Raw genomic sequence first — 20,678 nt, 5'->3', positions numbered from 1 at the left:
GTTCCCACAAAAATAAAAGGAAGGCAGGAAGAGCAGCAGGTTGGCAGTGGAGTGGATAAGAATATGGGACATTAAAATGTAAGATAAGACAACATTTAGTAATATTCCCTCATGTTTTATCTACTCTAAAAAAATTCTAAGTATTGCTGAAAGAGTAAATGAAATACAACTTCAGGTTCTTACTAGTCTACGGGATTATTAAATAAACAACTTACAGGTCCCCCAAAAAAACCCTTGTTCCACTGATGAGAGTTAAGGAGGATCCATAGAACGGTGGAAGACTGCACTCAGCAAAACTGGGTTTGATGCATGCATATAAGTGTAATCAATGGACGCAAAACTCTGGGCATGTATGGGGGGGGGGGGGGCAATGGTAAGATATGTACACATATAATAACTTAATTTAAAACAAACAACAACAACAACAAAAAAACACAACTGGGTTTGAGGCCCAGTTCCACCACTTCCTAGATAAATAGCCTAGGAAACTGATCCATTCCAGACTAATTAAGATCTCCTGGTGACTAACATGCACATTCAGGTTTTTGCATGTTTTTTAAAATATACTTTTTATTGATTTCAGAGAGAAAGGGAGGAGTAAGAGACAGAAACATGGATGATGAGAGAGAATCATTAATTGGCTGCTTCCTGCACACTCCCTACTGGGGATCAAGCCCAAACTCGGGCATGTGCCCTGACCGGGGAATCAAACAGTGACCTCCTGGTTCATAGATCAATGCTCAACCACCAAGCCACAGCCACCGGGTCACATTAAAGTTTGAGAAGCAGCCGAAACCGGTTTGGCTCAGTGGTAGAGCGTCGGTCTGCGGACTGAAAGGTCCCAGGTTCGATTCCGGTCAAGGGCATGTACATTGGTTGCGGGCACATCCCCGGTAGGGGGTGTGCAAGAGGCAGTTGGTCGATGTTTCTTTCTCATCGACATTTCTGGCTCTCTATCTCTCTCCCTTCCCCCTCTCTGTAAAATATCAATAAAACATATTAAAAAAAAAAAAAAAAAGTTTGAGAAGCACCAACCTACAGCAAGTGACACTTTCTCTAAGTCTTGCTTCTTTCCTCACATTTACAAAAGTGGAGATAATCATATTTACCCCACAGGGGAGTTGAAGATTAACAAATGCCAAATATTTACCAAGCCTCTACCAAGAGCTGTTAGTGTTTTACATATGTTACTTCATTTAAACCTCTCAACAACCCTGCTGTGCAGATACTTTTTCCACTATAAAGATGGTCGGGCTGTGCCACTTTCCAAGGTAAGATTGTTGGTGAGTAAAGCTACTACTCATTGTCTTCCAAAATATTCTGATTCCCATTAAGCCCAAGAATGCATATATAATCTGGTGTAGTGAAAGACACAAAACAAGTTTGTGAGAAGGGGAGGAGAGAGGCCTTCCCCACCCCCCAAAATTTTAAAGTTAACACACCAATCAACATAATTCAAATAGAGTACTCACACAAGTTTAAACGACTCTGCTGTGCTTATCTTGAATTGGTTTTCAGATGACGATACTGCATTAATGCAGAAAATAACTATGGTCAATCAGTGAAAATTCTCAATATGATACAGATGGCTTATCTGTCTTTATTATAAGTTCCCCAGGGATAGCAATGCAGGCACAGAAAGAAACTTCCTAAGAGTATCTGGCCAATTGTAGGATATGCTGCACATATTAAATTTGAAGGTTTTTTTTCAGTCATTATTTGTGAAAATTAACTTTCCAGAAAGGAATATGCAAAATAAACATTTAGAATCACTAACAGATAACAAATCTAACCCACACGAACTGTATCAATAGTTGTCTAATCTACCTGAGCCCACAATATATACTGAAACAATATATTCATACCACATTCTTCCTCTCTGACTTTCCAGCCACATTGGTCTTTCATTTCCTAAAGCACAACAAGCTCTCGTCCTCCGTCCTTAGGGCCTTTGCAATGGCTACTTCAGGCTAGTTCTCACTTCCCTTTTCCTACAGATAGCTTGCTTCTTCTTATCCTTGACAGTGTGTCTTTTTATTTCAGAGAGGAAGAGAGAGGGAAAAATATAAACATCATTGAGATACATATAAACATCAATGATGAGAGAATCATTGACTGGCTGTTTCTTGCACACACCCCAACTGGGGATTAAGCCTACAACCCAGGCATGTGCCCTGACCAGTCATCGAACCATGAGCTCCTGGTTCATAGGTTGATGCTCAATCACTGAACCACACCAAACTGGGCCCTTTATGGTCTTAAATGTCACTTCCTTGCTAGTCACCCAAAGTATACACCCCAAGATATTCCACAAATATTCTCTACTTCAGCCTATTGTTTGTTTCTTTGAAGGTCTGGCCGTAAGTACTATTTTGTAGGTCTGGCAGTAAGCATAGAGTGGGTGCTCATCAAATACTGGGTACATGGATAAAGTGAATGAGTGCCAGGTACTACGCTAGACAGTGGATCTGCCCTCAGATAGTGCCTGCCCTCAGATATTCAAGTTCTATTGGAAAAGTAGACAAGCAAACAATCAGCAGGGAAAGAATTAAGTGTTATAATAAGGATTACTCGAAGAGTGCTAAAGAGGCAAACTGAGAGTGCTCTAAACCCAGAAGGATAAGGAAGGGAAGGTGTTTGTAGGAGGTAGTGATGCCAGCTGAATATAAGGGGAAATTAGCCTTTTGTTCTTACATAGAAGCTACAATAAAGTTTTCTCCAAAGACATGTAATAAGGTGACCCTCAAAGTTCAACTCGAGATCAATGCATAATGAATAAAAAAAAAAAGGTTGTAAGCCATCTGAAAGAGAAAACTTGGTTTCCCCAGGCAAGATTCAAGCAGAGCCATAATGAACATACTCTTACATGTAAAAACAAAACAAAACACCAAGGTATCCACCCTAGCTGGTTTGGCTCAGTGAATAGAGCGTTGGCCTGCAGATTGAAGAGTTCCAGGTTTGATTCCAGTCAGGGGCACATGACCAGGTTGCGGGCTCGATCCCGGGTGTGGGGTGTGCAGGAAGCAGCTGATGATCGATGATGGGTTTATTCATGTTCCACAGTTGGTCCTCATCTATTAATTGAAACACTTTTCTTGTCTGATTTCATCTATTGCCTGAACACAATTGTCTCAAAAATTAAGATTTCACATCTCTTTTAAAAAAATATTTTTATTGATTTCAGAGAGGAAAGGAGAGGGAGAGAAAGATAGAAACATCCATGATGAGAGAGAATCATTGATCGGCTGCCTCCTGCACGCCCCCTACTGGGGATCAAGCCTGTAACCCATACGTGTGCCCTCAACCGGAATCGAACCCAGGACCCTTCAGTCTTCAGGCCGACAATGAGTACTAGACATTTCCACTTAGCTGCTCTTCACAGACTGCACATTTATCGTGACCTATGTAGGACATTTCTGTATTTTACACCTCTTATTGTACTGATGAGGACCAACTGTGGAACGTGAAAAAAAACCATTATTAAAAGGACAGAAGAGGAACTTTCCAAGGCAGACTGTGAAACAGAGACAGGCATCTAAACCTGTTCTAAATATTTGTTGAGTTATTGTTCACTAACAGATTTCAACAAGTACATGTGCAATGTTTTTTCTACAGAGAAAGTACCAGGTTTCAAAATAAAAAGAAAAACTATTTGCTAATAGTGAAGTTACCGAAAAAGACACATAAGTTCTTTCAGAATACCATAATATGGCTTTCCTGGGACAGGAAGGAAACAATGAGGTACACCCTGACTTCTTATTAGTATTTCAAAAAGTAAAATAAAACTGGCTGAAAGGAACAAAGAATTTTCTTTTGGAACTACTTTAAATGTTTAATCTTGCCAAGAGTTCAAAGTCCATGATACTAACCACCTTTGGTTGAATTCCAAGACAGAGATAAAAGTTCCAATGGATATTTTAATGACTAACACTGGTTTTGAGAGACATTACTCTGAGACAAACCAAACTTTTATCCTCTAAGAGGTCTATATTATAGCAATACTATTCTCTCCTACACTATCATGAGTTGGAAGAGCCACTGAAAAGTTTATTGTCGTCAAGAACCATTTACAAGTTGCAAAGTTAAGTGCCAAATAGTAGTACAATAGGTTGTATGAGGAAACTATTGCTAAAGACTGAATTGTATAAGAATTAGGTTCTTAAGGAAAGGCAAGAAAGACAAAACAAGAAGAAATATGAGGTGACAGGAATACTGCAGGCAGGGTTCAGACCTGAGCAAAGAAATACATGTAGGATCTGTGCTGGGAACCAGTGCTTTTTTGGTGTTTGTTTTTAATAAGAAATTTATGTAGGCAGGCAGACAGTCCATATGGCCAGAAAAGCAGACAAGAGGCAAGAGAGCAGAGGACTAGGCTTTCTCTGATAAAGACCATGTAGCCAGTGATGGTTTTATATATGTGGATGCAAAACAAGATTTAGAAAAATTAATCTGGCAACTGTGTGTAGAAGAGGTAATAGGGATTGTAGTGGGACATGCATCTGTTAAAACTTATCAAATTATATGCTTAAAATTGTTGAATTTTATTATATGTAAATTATATACCAGAATGGCCAATTAAAACAACAAAATAGGAATGAGCTAAATATTAAAAATACAGGCTGAAAAAATATATAGGCTATAAAATTCTGAACATTTGACAGCTGAGGTTTTAATTCAGCAGTGTGAATTAACCAGCTGGTTATATGCACTTCTTCCCAACTACAAGTCAGTGGCATCACATTGGTAGTCTGAAACCAGCCACGGTGGGGTTCCTACATCTGAGAAATCAGCAAATGCCACAAATCAGGGCTTTACCCCCTTCCCCGCCTCAGGGCAGCTGTTCAATATTCACCATCATACCATTATGTCATTTCTATCACGGTATGAATTTGGCACTAAAGTTAGAGCCCCTTGACATTTTCTTCTGATTCAAAATAATAACAGTTCTGAAATACGTTTTTTGGTGTGTGTGTTTTTTGCAGATATTTTATTAGTAAAGAGAAGGGGGGCAGGAAGGAAGTGCGTGATTACCATTTCATTTGGTTAATAAAATTAAGTACTATTCCTTAATCTTACCATCAGATGATGGTTACCAAAAAAGTAAGATTTAAGAGACTAACATTTTATTAAATTCAAGAACAAAAGGATGCCTATGAGTAAGACAGAAACCTTTGTTTGTCTCTCAATCAAGGTTTTCTAGCTATTATGTGGTTTCCCTGGGACTAACACCAATTGATAATGATAATGCACAAAAAAATTCCAGCATTTACTTCGTTATAATAAAGGCTAATTGCATGGGCCTATTATCGGAACAATCTTTCCTATTGCAAACTAGTGCATTTCAATATAGTAAAGAGGATTCCTGGTGAAATCCTACTGTGAAGAAATGAACTTTGTGTTAACAACTTTAGCTTCAAAAACTATTCATTTATAGATGCCCATTTAATTCTCTGAAGTAAAATGGCTCATTTGTTATGCAGATTACTAAGCAGTCAGTTAAGAATAAAGAGATCTTCTTTAGAGACTCCAGCTAACTATCTGCATAGGCTCAAAACCGGCCAAGTATACGTATAACTATGACATCAAATAACTGATTCAGCTGCAGAGAAACATGCGCCTCCTTGAAATGTGAACCAAAAAAATTTACACCACCTTCCAATCCACCTTCCAGGAACACCCGGGGCTCCTCCCAAGAGAGGATGCCCACATGGAGCTCCTGAGTCTCTCTCTGTAAATGTCAATCAGGGTATAGAAGGGGGATGCAGTAAGAGATATAGAATGTTATTCTCTACAGTGATTCCACAAGTCCTTAACAGACTTAAGTTTTGTTTCAAAAGTTCTTAATTCCATTGCTTACAACTCAGAATGTAATTTCTCAAAAATAAAAGCCAATTTAACTCACTTGTATCTGAGTTCACCATTTTACTTTGGCATATTAATCCTCATCTATATCAATGTTTCTACTAGAAAATGTAAATGCATTTGGAGTTCTAAAATGAGATGCTAACATGTTCATCATCTGAACTTCATTGCACCGAGAGCCCCCCTCTCCGTGGAAAGGAACTAAGAAGATTTAAGGAGAATATTCACGAAGAACTCAGATATAAGAAGCAGGGAGAGAATGTGGGAGAAATGACTGGAAATAGGAAGAAACGTCTGGGAACTATCACTATGGTATTGACATCCCCTGCCCATGATAACTAGGTGGGGAGAAGGGTGGTAGGTATCCATTAGACATGTATACTGTGGTGAAACACTCCAGGAGTTTCTGATCTGCACTCCAAACGAAGAACCACTGCTCTAGGGTGTGAGCTGCCAGGCCATGAAGAGCCTGGGGGGTAGGGGGAATTATAAGCATCAGGCCATCTTTGTACCACAGATCCTAGCCCAAGGGTCTTTTCTTTCTCCCTTCCCTCCCCCGCCCCCCAATCCGTTAAAACTCACCCAAGGACATGGTTAGAGAATGAAAAGGAAAAAGAAACATGGATAAACTGCCTTCCATACATGCCCCAACTGGGGATCGAACCCGCAACCCAGGCATGTACCCTGACCAGGAATCAAACTGGCAACCCTCTGGTGCACAGAAAGGTGCTCAACTCTGGCTGAGCAAGGGTCTTTTCTTTTTTTGGCCAATTCCTTGGACTTTTAATTCCCCTGGGAAAGTAGAAATAAGAACACACCCCCAAAACGAGAAAAAAAAAAAATTGTACATGTGGCCCCAACTCTTTATTACTAAATATTTACTCTTCTTCAAAATGTCCAAGCCCAGATGTACAATGTACAGTTTTGGAGTTGGGGACAAAGGCATAGAAGATACAGGATTTATCCTCCAAGGAACAGCTTGAAAGAGGTGGGAGTTGGACCACAAGCACACAATAGATTACAGAGTGGTAACTAACTGCTTATCTGAAGGGAAAACAAAGAGTGCTATTATTAAAGCATGCAGAAGAAAAGAAAAACATCTAAGGCAAATGTAGAGATGTGGAGAGAGGTACAAAGAAGGCTTTGAGGTAGATGCAAAGCTGGAGGTAAATACTGAAGAATAAATGAAGTTCTAAGGCCAGAAGTGGAAGGGAAGACGGTGTGCTGCAGGTGTGGGTGCAGCACCACAGCTTGGAAGGCAGGCTCTTCACCTTCTCTATCAAAATGACTCTTAAACCAAAGTTCGGCTTGAAACCACAGGCACTGAGGAACAAGGGGTTTTAAGCAGGAAGTGGCATGATCAGATGTACTGAAAACAGGATAGCAACAAAGAGACAGCCTAGATACAGGGAGCCCTGAAGTTGTGAGATGTTTTGCAGCAATAGTCCAGGTAGAGCACGAGGGCCTGAATAAAGCACTGGTGGCAGGGATGAAGAGAAGGGGAAGAGTAACAATCAAGGGGCCAGAATCAACAGAATGAAGGAGTTAAGACGACCTCAGGTTTCCCACTTGGGTAGCAGATGAGAAAGTACACACACACATCCACACAGACTATATTTTGATTTTGGAGGATATTGCAATGAAATCTGTATGAGACATATTAAAGTTTTAGGAACCTGTTGAAATATTCTTGGAGACGAGTTTGGAAGGCAAGCAGCTATACTAATCAAGAGTTGAGAAATAATACTCATGAGAACGTAGAGTTAGGCGCAGCTAAGCACGGTGCAGTGCATACCCCCACCAAACTCTTCCCGTACTCCTGGGGGTACGCGTACCACACTTTGGGAAACACTGTTTTAGTCTATGGGTCCACAAACTATAGTCCATGGCCTGTTTTGTAAATAAAGTTTTATTGGACCATGCCAAGCCCATCCACTTACATACTGTTGGTGGCTGCTTCTGTATTCAGCATTGAGTATATGATCCACAAAGCCAAAATTTTTACTATTTGGCTCATCCCTGCTTCTCACCTCAGTTTCTCCATCTGAGAAACAAAAAGTACATTCTGTTTAAATGCAACAAGAACTTAAAAGGCTCATGAAAGTTGTTGATTTAATATCAAAGCCATTCATCAAAATGTATGCTCAACCCTTAAAAATTTTCTTCAATAAAACAAATTTACAGTTAAAGTTAAGATTTTAAAGTATATAAACATTTACAGCATATAATGAGGAAATGGACCACAAAGCAGAATAAATCACCATCTCCACCATTACTGCCATTGTTTCTTGGACATCTACCATGTCCAGATACCATGCTGAATATCTAATGATTGTTTGTGCCATTCAAAGTCCTACAATAACCCATGGGGGCATCCCTTCATTTGAGATGAGGAAACTAATCTTAGAAAGGTTAATAGTCTCCTCTCAGGTCACCTAGCAGACAGTGGGTAGGAGAACAGGTAACACCGGTACAGCCACACTCTGAACCAGGTCTGACCTCAGAGGCTTTGTACTCACCCTCAACCCCATACTTTACAGTTTGCTGCCTACACCAAGGGAAACAACATTTGTAAAGGGACAAATGGAATCTGGCAACAACTAGGAACACATATCTGTTTCTCTGGAACTGGAGGCAGGTCTTAGAACCCAGGTTGGTATCACAAGCATAAGTAGGGGAAGTCAATCAACTGACACAGTGGGGTATGGCCTCGGAATCACAACCAGGTACAACACCCACTGCTAGCAGACTATGCATTCTGAGTTCCAAACCACCATCTCACAAATGAAGTTTTTAAACAAACCCCGCTATAAACTGATGGCAGCCAACACAAGAAAAAAGATCCTAGTAAATCAGATATTACAGTAATGTCCTCTAAGAGGTAATCTGACACACTCAGTGGAAAGAACACAGGCTTTCACTTCGAACTGACCCAGGTTTGAATTTTGGTTTCAAAGCTAGCCACATGAGAGTAAATTACTTTTATCTACTCCGAGCCCGCTCCCTTGGGAAAGCAAGACCACCAACCTTGCCACGTGGTCCAGAGAAATATAAGCAGTGTAATGTAGAGTCAGGCGTCCTGAGTTTATCGGAAACTTACTGGCATGAGACGGGGGGCCTACACCTCAGAGGTTTCTCATCTTTAAAAGATGAAAAATGATAAAACGAGCTACCACTCGGGGTTATTTTGAGGATTAAATTAGATTTCAAGGTGCTTTTTTTTAAAAAAGCATAATGCCGTGCACAAAGTAAGTCCTCAAAGAGGCTTTTTATCAGTTTAAGTTTTAGACCAAATGACAATCAGTTTTTCCAACTCTCCTAAAAATGATTTTTAGGGGAAGCAATATCTTTCCCTGAGGCTATGAAATTAACTTTTATAGCTTTAAAGGTGTGTAGAAACAAATTTCCCAAGAAAATCCAGTGGCTTGGCTCCATTTTGTTAAGGAAGTTTGAAAGTTTTCTTCATCTGTTGTCTCAAATCTTAAAACAATTATTAAATAATACTTCTGGTGGCCCCGCCACATGGCTCAGTGGTTGAGCATCAACCTGTGAACCAGAAGGTCACAGAATTCTAGTCACGGCACATGCTCAGGTTGTGGGCTCAATCCCTAGTAAGGGACTTGCAGGAGGCAACCAATCAATGATTCTTTCTCATCATTGATGTTTCTATTCCTTTCTCCTTCTCCCTTCCTTTCTGAAATCAATAAATTGTATTTTTAATAATAATAATAATAATACTTCTGGTATATTTAGGCAACAGAAAACACCTTAACCTATAAACAGAATGAGACTATTTCCCCCACATGTGGTTTTCAGAACACCATGAAGAAACACTGGAAAGGTGTCTATTTGAAAGCAGAACTTCAATACTGTCAAACAGCCTGCCTGCACCTGTGGCCAAAGCAGAAGCAAACAGGCTTGGCTAAATGGCCCATGACTCAAATTTGCCTGTCTTTTAAAAGATCCCTTCCTCTCCCACCCCCCAGTATGCAGTCACCCTTGAGCCCCACTCCCATCTAGAAAGCAATGAAGATAATGAGTTGCACAGGTTTTTCTTTCAATCATTAGTTCAGGACATAGGAACAGAGCAAAGATAGTGACAAACTATAATATATTCTTTCCCTTAGCAGTCTCATAAATGCATCCAGCTATTGATAAAATGTGCCTTTCACACCACGTTCAATTATTAATGACAAGCCAGAAGAAATCCATAAAACCTTCTGACTCTCAGAAGGCTTTCTCAGATGCACTTTTAAGTTTTCAAATGGCTTATATTCCTGAACCTGCTAATCTTTCTTCATATAACTTTAGAGGTTTTTTTTATAGGTAGATAATCACATTGATTTAATCCAGGATTTTAATGCCTAAAACACAAAGTTGTTGTTGTTTTTTAATTTTAAAAATGTGTTTATTATTTTGAGGTTGTGGGGAAGAAACATTGACTTGTTCCACTTTATGCACTCATTGGCTGATTCTTGTATGTTTCCTAACCAGGGATCAAACCCACAACCTTGGCCTATCAAGATAAAGCTCTAGTTAACTGAGCTACCTGACAGGCTAAAATAGTTTTAATGGGCACTATTACTGCCTTAACATAGAAAGCCTCTACATTAAATATCTCTACTTCGGGGGTGGGGGAAGGCATTAAAAAGAAATAGGAAAACAGTCTTCAGATACTGCACTGGTTTTATCCACCATAGAAATCAACATGCTCATGGTATACAGACATTAACAAATTTGTTTAAACTTCTCAGCCATTTGCTACAGAATATGTACAGTGGTTAATATCCTTGTGTTTCTTATCACTTTTTAAAAAATATATATTTTATTCATTTTTTACAGAGAGGAAGGGAGAGGATAGAGTTAGAACCATCAATGAGAGAGAAACATCAATCAGCTGCCTCCTGCGCACCCCCTACTAAGGGATGTGCCCACAACCAAGGTGCATGCCCTTGACCGGAATGGAACCTGGGACCCTTGAGTCTGCAGGCTGATGCTCATTCCACTGAGCCAAACCTGTTAGGGCCTAAATATGGTTTTTATTGATTTCAGAAAAAGGAAAGGATAGGGAGAGAGGGTTAGAAACATCAGTGATGCAAGAAAATCATACATCAGCTATCTCCTGCACACTCCCAACTAGGGATCAAGCCTGCAACCCAGGCATGTACCCGGACTGGGAATCAAACTGTGACGCCCTGGATCATGGGTACTCAACCACAGAGCAACATCGGCCAGGCTCATCTCACTTTTTTAAACCGTGTTCTAACAGAACTATCTATGCTCACGTTCTAACGGAACTTTTTTTAAATCCTTACCAAAAATCAATCTAGGACCAGAGCCATCCTCTTTAGCATTATGCAACAGTCTAATTCAGATTTACAAACCTTACTTTTGTTTTGAAAGCTAATGGAAGGAAAATAGATTTTCTGTTTTAGATTTCATTCCTGGGAAAATAGGAATAGATGCAAGGCTTCACGGTTAGACACTACAGAGAAAACATCCTGTCTACTTCTAGCATGCTCACAGCTAATGGCCAAACCACCTGCAAAACTCTCATTTGTTCAGTCTCAGATGTAGCCCATAAATTCAAGATGGTGCTGTTTCATTTTATTTTAGAACAGTCACCTTGTATCCAACTGATTCAGCCCACTTCTGCTGCCAGTGTTAACATGTTAAACTGTCAAATTGTATGTGTATTTGTGTTTGTGTGTATATATTGGAAGCTGGGTGGCTCACAGATGACAAGGCTGAGAGAATCATCAGCGGGGGTTTCTGAAAGGAAAGGGCAAGGTAGGAATGTTGGGTGACACAAACTTCTGTCTAGATCTTTTAAATATGTTTTTATTGATTTCAGAGAGAGGGAGAGAGAGAGAAACCTCAATGATGAGAATCATTGGCGGGCTGCTCCACACACACCCTCTACTAGGGATCTAGCCTGAAACTCAGGGATGTGCCCTGACCAGGAAAGGAACTTCGACCTCCCCGTTTCATATATCAATGCTCAACGAGTGACCCACACTGGCCAGGTTTCTGTGTATATCTTTTTTTGTTAAGTTTTATTGATTTCAGAGAAGAAGGGAGAAGGTAGACAGAACCATCAATGATGAGAGAGAATCATTGATTGGCTGCCTCCTGCACGCCCCCTATTGGGGATCAAGCCCACAGCCCCGGCATGTGCCCTTGACTAGAATCAAACCCAGAAACCCTCAGTCCGCAGGCCAATGCTCTATCCACTGAGCCAAACCAGCGAGGGCTGTCTAGATCTTTTAATCCCAGGTATGGTTCTCTCAGTAAGCACTCTCCCTGGACTAAGTACTAAACTAATAAAAAGCCTTTATTTTAGAGAGATTATGGAGGGGAGAAGTATGTATTTTTAAAGTATTAAGTAGCTAAACACAACTAAAACTCTGAACTGCAAAATTTAGAAAAAAGTTCTTTTAAAAAATGCAGTCCTGGCTAGTGTGGCTTAGTTGGTTGAGCATCATCCATGCACCAAAAAACCGTTGATTTGATTCCCAGCCAGGGCACATACACAGGTTGTGGGTTTGATCCCTGTTGTGGTGCAACCGGATCTGTTTCTCTCTTGATTGAGGTTTCTCTCTCATTATCGATGTTTCTGTCTCTCACCCTTCCTCTCTAAAAATTAAAACATTAATTTTTAAAACTCTACTTACCTTGGAGTTTCCTAAATTAAAAATAACATCTGTGCATATCTGGCCAGTGTGGCTCAGCTGGCATCATCCCGTGCACTGAAAGGTTGCTGGCTCCATTCCAGGGGATATTCTCAGTTATGGGCTCGATCCCCAGAAGGGGACATGCAGGAGGCAACTGATCACTGTTTTGCTCTCACATCCATGTTTCTCTTCCTCCCTCTCTCTATAAATCAATAACTTATAATTTGGGGGGGAAATAACATCTGTTCAGTGCTCACTGTTGCCCTGCATATCAAAGAACACACGTTTGAATACTCTCCTTAAAGCTAACACAAGTGTGAGGTCACTAAGAGCAAATACCAAGCATGCACACAGTGTTTGCTGTTCTGTGCTATATGTTTAACATTTATTTCTTTCAAGGCACTGAGAATTTTAAAATAGTACAACTGTCTCCAACTTGGTCTCTAAATCTGCTATTTAAATTAAAGGCTGGCAGGCCTCAACATTCATGCCATAAAGCCAGACAAATGCTCCTATTAAACAGGACTCGCAGCTATGGAATGCTAAAAGTGGCAAGGATCCCAAAGAGATCTATGTATCTCTTCTATCCTCCTCCCTCTCCCTCCCTCCCTCCCTCTCTCTCTCTCTCTCTCTTTCTCTCTCTCTCTCTCTCTCTCACACACACACACACACACAACTGAATTGGTAAGAGGAACTTAAGCTTTCTAAAGGAAGTTCTTTGGACTATATTCATACTTGCTCTTATACAGCAATAAAAAAAGACTGAGCCAAAACCGGTTTGGCTCAGTGGATAGAGCATCAGCTTGTGGGCTGAAAGGTCCCAGGTCCGATTCCGGTCAAAGGCATGCACCTTAGTTGTGCGCACATCCCCAGTAGGGGGTGTGCAAGAGGCAGCTGATTGATCGCATGGATATTTCTAACTCTCTATCCCTTTCTCTTCCTCCCTGTAAAAAAAAAAAAAAAAAAAAAAAAAATCAATAAAATATATATTAAAAAAAAAAAAAAAAGATTGAAAATATCCTGATGAAAGACACTGTCCAAAAATACAAGTTCTTAAAAATACCAACCCTGTACAAACCTACACCCATTCTTATTTGACAATAGAAAGAAAATACCCTGAAGACCATCTGTTGTCATACTTAAAACCAAGCAGCATAGAAAAGAGCAAAAATATCATATGCTAGGCTACAATTATTTCTATTTTAGAAAGCAATGACCAACTTCAGTTCAAAGGAAAGAATTTCTATTATCAGCCTGTTTCAAAAGCACAGAAATAAGAGGCAAGCTAACAAGTAAAACTGAAAAAAACCTTATTGACCAGAATCTTTAAAATACCAAAATCCATTTCTAGACTTGGGGGGGGGGGGGGAATCCTATTAAACCCTGCTTAAAATCTTCACCAATTACTATCAGTTTTGCAGTACAAAACTCCTTCAACCTGCCCACCCATCTGCAGATTCCCCTCTGCCTCTTCCTAGGCCTCCCAATCCCAGGACTCCACACACAGTCATTAACACTCAGTAAGCTCTCTGAACAATGTGGTTTTACAGCTCTATGCCTTTGCCCAGTACCCTTCTATCCACCTAGAATGTCCTTTAACTCTGTCTGAAAACACCTCCTCATGTTTCAAAACCAAGGTCAAGCTTCATCTCTCACAACAGCCATGTTTCCACGTGGACTGCACATTGCTCTGTCTCTGACACTTACAGGCTGACAAAGTTAACCTCCCTCTCCGAGAAGAGGAGAAGTCATGTCTCGGTTTTCTTGGTAGCAACATTTCAATCCTCTTGGTAGTATCTTTACTGCTTTGCAAAGCGTCTGACAGAAATGGCACTCAAATTATTTGATCAGAAAACAGACTTAGAAAACACTGAGATACCGTTTCACATCATATTGGCAAATATTAGAAAGCTAGACAAGTGTTGGTTTTGATAAAAACAAAAACAGTTAAGCTCAAATGCCGTTAATGGAAATGTAAAGTTGGGTACCACCACTTTAAAGAGTAAGATTTTCTTCTCTAGCAAAGCTGATGTTTGTCACTTCCAATAAGACCAGCAATTATGCTTCAGGTTACAGACATTAAACTATCTGCCAAATGTGGTGCCTGATTAGCATATATTTTTTTAATGAGGGGATATACATACACATATCTCAAGGGTTCATCTCACAAATATATGGGTAAATATTTTTGTAAAAGTTTAGTGTCTAGTATGCATATATAAAACATGTATATACTGGGTATGAACATAAGTACAATTCTTATTGTATCTACTAAATTAAAAAGCCTGCCCACCCATATATATAAATATAAACATAAACATAAACATAAACATAAACATGTGGCAAAGGACCTGAATATACACTTCTCCAGAGAACATACAGATACTCAATAGACATATGAAAAGATGCTTAATAGCGCTAATCATCAGAGATGTGAAAACCATAGTGAGATGTCTCACACCTGTCAGAATGGCTGTCATCAATAAACAAGTGTTGGCAAGGATGTGGAGAAAGGGAGCCCTCGTGCACTCTTGGGGGAATACAGCATTGGTGTGGCCACTATGGGAAACAGGATGGAGGTTCCTCAAAAAATTAAAAATGGAACTGTCTTATGACTCAGCAATTCCACTTCTGGGTATATACCTGAAGAAACCCAAAACACTAATTGAAAAAAATATATACACCACCCTAGTCAGTACGGTTCAGTTGGTTGAGCATTGTCCCATGCGGGCTCGATCCCCAGTGTGGGGCATGTAGGAGGCAGCTGATCAACGATCCTCTCTTATCATTAATGTTTCTATCTCTCCCTCTCCCTTCTTCTCTGAAATAAAATATATTTTATTTTATTTTTTAAATTTTAAAAAATATATATTTTATTGATTTTTTTACAGAGAGGAAGGGAGAGAGGTAGAGAGCTAGAAACGTCGATGAGAGAGAAACATTGACCAGCTGCCTCTTGCACACCCCCTACATGCCCTTGACTGGAATCGAACCTGGGACCTTTCAGTCCGCAGACCGACGCTCTACCACTGAGCCAAACCGGCTTCGGCTGAAATAAAATATATTTTAAAAAGAAAAAGAAAAAACAAAAAACTTTTTCTAGACAATTTCTATTGAACAAAAAACTTAATACCGCCATCATTATGCAGTTTTATCTGAATCACCCATATCAACTAACTTTCAGAAAGCTAGTAAGATGAAGTTTTACTTATAAAAATGTGACAGCTGCAGTACCCTGGCCAGTGTGGCTCAGTTAGTTGGAGCATTCATCTCATACACCGGCATGTGGGGAGTTCTAATCTTGGTCAGTGCACATGCAGGAGGAAACTGATCAATGTTTCTCTCTTACATTGATGTTTCTCACTCCATGCCTTCTTTTCTAAAATCTATTTAAAAATCTAAAAATTTGAAAAGAAAAAGGATCTATGCCCAGCCAGTGTGGCTCAGAAACTGAGTGTCGACCCAGGAACCAAGAGGTTATTGGTTCAATTCCCAGTCAGGGCACATGCCTGGGATTGCAGGCTCAATACATTATGGGGATGTGTGCAGGAGGCAGCTGAGCGATGATGTTCTTCTCTCATCAATGTTTCTCTCTCTCTATCCCTCTCCCTTCCTCTCTCTGTAAAAATCAATAAAAACCTTTAAAAAATAAAAATGAATTTTAAAAAAGGATCTACAATAAAGCCAAGTTAAAAGCCTAACACTGTATTTTAATCAAATATTACTGCCAACTTAGAATTAGGTTCTACAATATTAATCATAATTCAAAGCTGCCTTCTCTTGCTATTGAACAAGCTTAGACACTTTTTATGCGATTATACATTGTTTGAAAGAATTCCGTGAGAAACCAAGTCCCGCATGGCTTAGAGGTTTAGGATCTGGAGAAGCGCTGCAGGCAAATGAGGAGACAAGAAATAATTTGGAAATTGGGGGCCAGGCAGAGAGTCCAATGCAAGGGGAAGGACTTCACTGGTGCCCAGGCCCTGCCAACCTTTTATTCAAATTTGGATACACATATTACCCTTAGGCAGGTAATTCCAGTAACAGACAGACAATCTTAAAGATCAGTAAATATTAGTAAAGATTTACTGTGAGACTATTTGGTCAGGAAATTTGCTTGAGCCACCATTATCTCAACTCAATAATTGGTGCATAGCTTTGGTCCTTGCCAGAGCTCAAGGTCCACCAGCGTTCCAGGCTCCTTGTTTACACTTTTCTGATAGTGAAGACAATGGGTAGCTTCCAACAGAATTCAAACACGGGCCTTGCCCCATCTACTAAACCATACTGTCTTTCAAGAGGTACTCTATATTACCTGGTCAGGGTGGCTTAGTTGGTTGAGCATATCCCAAGAGGTCACTGGTTCCATTCCCAGTCAGGGCACATGCCCAGGCTGCAGGCTCACTTCAAAACAGGAGGCATGCAGGAGGCAGCCTAACCATGTTTCTCTCTCATCAATGTTACTATCTCTCCCTCTCTCTCTAAAACAATCAATAAAAACATATTAGGGGGAAAAAGAAATATTCTAAAAATAATAATAATATTCTATATGAAAAACTAAACTGAAACAAGACATGAGGGAACCATAAGATTCCTTCACTGAAACATAATGAACAGATACACCCTTGCCCCAAAGAACAAAATCAACTTAAGTTGGCTGTTCCTCATTACCAGACAAGGACGGTGACATCTCACCTCAATTCCAGCATCTATAATTATGGCAACAAGTGACACTTTCATAGAGTTGGTCAAAGTTTGACTTAAACATGGTAAACAAGGCATTTGAATTCTCAGGTCAGCAGGTGATGAGTTAACACTGGATAGCATTTTAATAATTACCATTTCACAATACTAAATTCTAGGGATGCATTTCTAGAAAGGAAAGGGCAGTAAGTGTTACTGGCAAAAGATAGGGGCTTTTCCTACTCAAACTTTTATTAATGCACATTTCCAAATATAAAGCAACATCTTATTACCATGTTTCAAAATCAGAAAGATGTCAAGATTTTCTATTTCATACTTCTAAATGCCCTAATAAATATTCATACAATGTTCATACCAAGAAAGTCATAAACTGCAGAACTTATTTTAACTATACATATCTATCCATAAAGATAATAATATTCAAAATAAGATTTTAAAGTTGTTAAAAGCTATTTTTAATTCTCTGCTCCCTAGAAGGCAATACATATGGTATGAAATTTTTTTTATACTATCCTTCTTGCAATTCAGGGCCACTGGCTCCTAATTGCTCACCTGCCTGCCTGATCGCCCCTAAACACCCTGCCTGCCTGCTTGATCCCCTAACTGCTCCCCTGCTGGCCTGATCACCTCTAACCACTCTGCAAGCCTGCCTGATCGCCTCTAACTACTCTCCCCTGTCAGCCTGAATGCCCCTAACCATCTCTACTTCGGCCCCGGCCACGGCTTTGTCTGAAGAATGTCCAGAAGATGTCCGATCTATCCAGTCTAATTAGCATATTACCCTTTTATTAGTATAGATTATTAGTATAGATTTGTTAATCCTTCACCCCAGGATATTTTTCTATTGATTTTTAGGGAAAGTGGAAAAGAGAGGGAAAGACGAGAGAAACATGGATGTAAGAGAAACACATCAATTGTTTGTCTCTAGCACATGCCATGACCAGGGCCTGGGCCGGGAAAAAGCCTGCAACCACGGTACGTGCCCTTGACCAGAATCGAACCTGGGACCCTTTGGTCCGCACACCAGCACTCTATTGATTGAGCCAATTTTTAAAAAAATTGATTTCAGAGAGGAAGCGAGAGGGAGAGAGATAGAAACATTAATGATAAGAATCACTGACTGCCTCCTGCATGCCCCACACTGGAGATCAAGCCCACAACCCAGGCATGTGCCCTGACCGAGAATTCAACCTGTTCATAGGTTCACACTCAACCACTGAGTAACACCACCTGGGCCATGTATAATTTTTGCCTTCCTGAAAACTTAGTTTCTAATAGCCTACTGTTGACTGAAAGCCTTAGAGATAATGTAAATGGTCAATTAACATACTTTGTATGTTATATGTATTATAAAATAAAGAGAAAAGAAAATGTTAAAAATCACAAATTACATTTACAGTACTGTATGTAGTTATTGAAAAAAAAAATCCACATTTAAGTGGATCTGTGTAGCCCAAACCCATGTTATTCAAGGATCAATTGTATCTCCATGTTATGGTCCTATTCGTTTTTATATACAATTAACAGAAGCACAGGGTTAATTATAGGATTTAATAACATATCTTTAAATATACCTATTCAATAGAATAGAAAAAGCTCTCAAGATTAATAAATGAGCAACTGTGTCTTTTAGGTCTTCATAAAACCATGTAGAATAAATATTAACAGTGCTTAGATTCAGAATAACAGAAGCCAAGAGTAAACTTGTGATTTAATTCCTCAAGCTTCAGTCAAGTATTAATTTAATTTTTTTAATTAAAAGAAAAATCTAAAAATTTTATTCTGCTACTCTTCACTTCTTTTCCAAGAGCTACATAGTAAAACCTCCCAAGACCTGCTTTACACAGAAATGGAGTAATTCAATACCTACCATTATGTTCCCACCAACAATATGATTAAAAAGAAAGGCAGGCCCTAACCGGTTTGACTCAGTGAATAGAGCATTGGCCTGCAAACTGAAGGGTCCCAGGTTCGATTCCGGTCAAGGGCATATAACTTGGTTGCGAGCACATCCCCAGTAGGTATATAGGAGGCAGCTGATGGATGTTCTCTCCCATCGATGTTTCTAAATCTCTATCCCTTTCCCTTCCTCTCTGTAAAAAATCAATAAACTATATTTTTAAAAAAGGAAATAAAGAAAGAAAGGCAGCTCAGCCACAGACATGCCATCCAGACTGAGGAAGACCCGAAAACTTCAGGGCCACGTGAGCCACAGCCACGGCCGGATCGGCCAGCACAGAAGCACCCAGAGCCGCAGTAATGCTGGTGGCTTGCATCATCACAGGATCAACTTAGACAAATATCACCCAGGTTACTTTGGGAAAGTTGGTGTGAGGCATTACCACTTAAAGAGAAACCAGAGCTTCTGTCCAAATGTCAACCTTGATAAACTATGGACCCTGGTCAGTGAGCAGACACGGGTAAATGCTGCCAAAAGCAAGACTGGAGCTGCTCCTATCACTGATGTGGTGCGACCAGACTACTACAAAGTTCTGGGGAAGGGAAAGCTCCCAAAGCAGTCTGTAATTGTCAAGGCCAAGTCTTCAGCAGAAGAGCCGAGGAGAGGATTAAGGGTGTTGGTGGGGCCTGTGTCCTGGCAGCTTGAAGCTACATGGAGGGAAGTTCATTAAAATGTCCAAGTAGCCGTGGCCGGTTTGGCTCAGTGGATAGTGTGTCAGCCTGCAGACTGAAGGGTCCCAGGTTCGATTCCGGTCAAGGGCATGTACTGTGGTTGTAGGGGAGTGCAGGAGGCAGCTGATTGATGTTTTTCTCTCATTGATGTTTTTAACTCTCTATCCCTCTTCCTTCCTCTCTGAAATTAATAAATAAATAAATATATATATATATATATATATATATATATATATATACACACACACACACATACATATATAAATGTCCAAGTTAAAAAAAAAAAAAAAGATAAAAGACTTTGCATGTAAAAAACAAAATTTGTAAGAGTTTTACATTTTATTTTAAAAGCCAGAATTCTGGCAATGAAGTCTAGTCTTCTAGCTTGGAATAAAGATAACTGCTTTATTAATGAAATATTCTAACAATGGGTCCCCACTGTCAGCTGTCCAGAGTCAATTCAGTGCCTGATAAAAATAACATTTAATATAGCATATCCTATAGCCCAAGAAGTAATCTGCTATCCATTGTATTTCCTCATCTCCACACAAAAAGGAGGCACTACATTATTTCATCACATCAATGACACAACACTGTTTTATGACACACCATGAAAAAAAAAAGCTGACAATCAAAATGTGACTCACCACCAATTGTAAGATATCTCAATTTCAAAGATGTTAAGATGCAAGAAAAAAAATGTCTTAGAATCTGTAACATAGTGCAAATCTGACATTCTTTACTAACAGAAACATTTGCTATCTAAACACATCACCAATTTTCTTTCTTGGCTAATGGTATATTTAC

General features: G+C 39.7%; 1 protein-coding gene, 1 long non-coding RNA gene and 1 pseudogene across 4 annotated transcripts in view; 1 reads left to right on the top strand and 2 right to left on the bottom strand.

Annotated features, from left to right (window-relative positions):
• The window catches only part of UBE2H (ubiquitin conjugating enzyme E2 H), a 99,311-nt gene that overhangs the window by 62,713 nt on the left and 15,920 nt on the right, over window positions 1–20,678 (bottom strand). The gene's annotated exons all lie outside the window — the stretch shown is intronic.
• The window catches only part of LOC311629524, a 53,387-nt gene that overhangs the window by 18,333 nt on the left and 14,376 nt on the right, over window positions 1–20,678 (bottom strand). The gene's annotated exons all lie outside the window — the stretch shown is intronic.
• On the top strand, window positions 19,403–19,979 carry LOC311628852 (large ribosomal subunit protein uL15-like; annotated as a pseudogene). The gene has a single exon. The product of its transcript is annotated as a large ribosomal subunit protein uL15-like (transcript).

Source organism: Pipistrellus hanaki (assembly GCF_964339955.1).
Source record: "Pipistrellus hanaki genome assembly, chromosome: 10".
NCBI classification, from domain to species: domain Eukaryota; kingdom Metazoa; phylum Chordata; class Mammalia; order Chiroptera; family Vespertilionidae; genus Pipistrellus; species Pipistrellus hanaki.
This window is presented reverse-complemented; position numbering and strand designations above follow the sequence as displayed.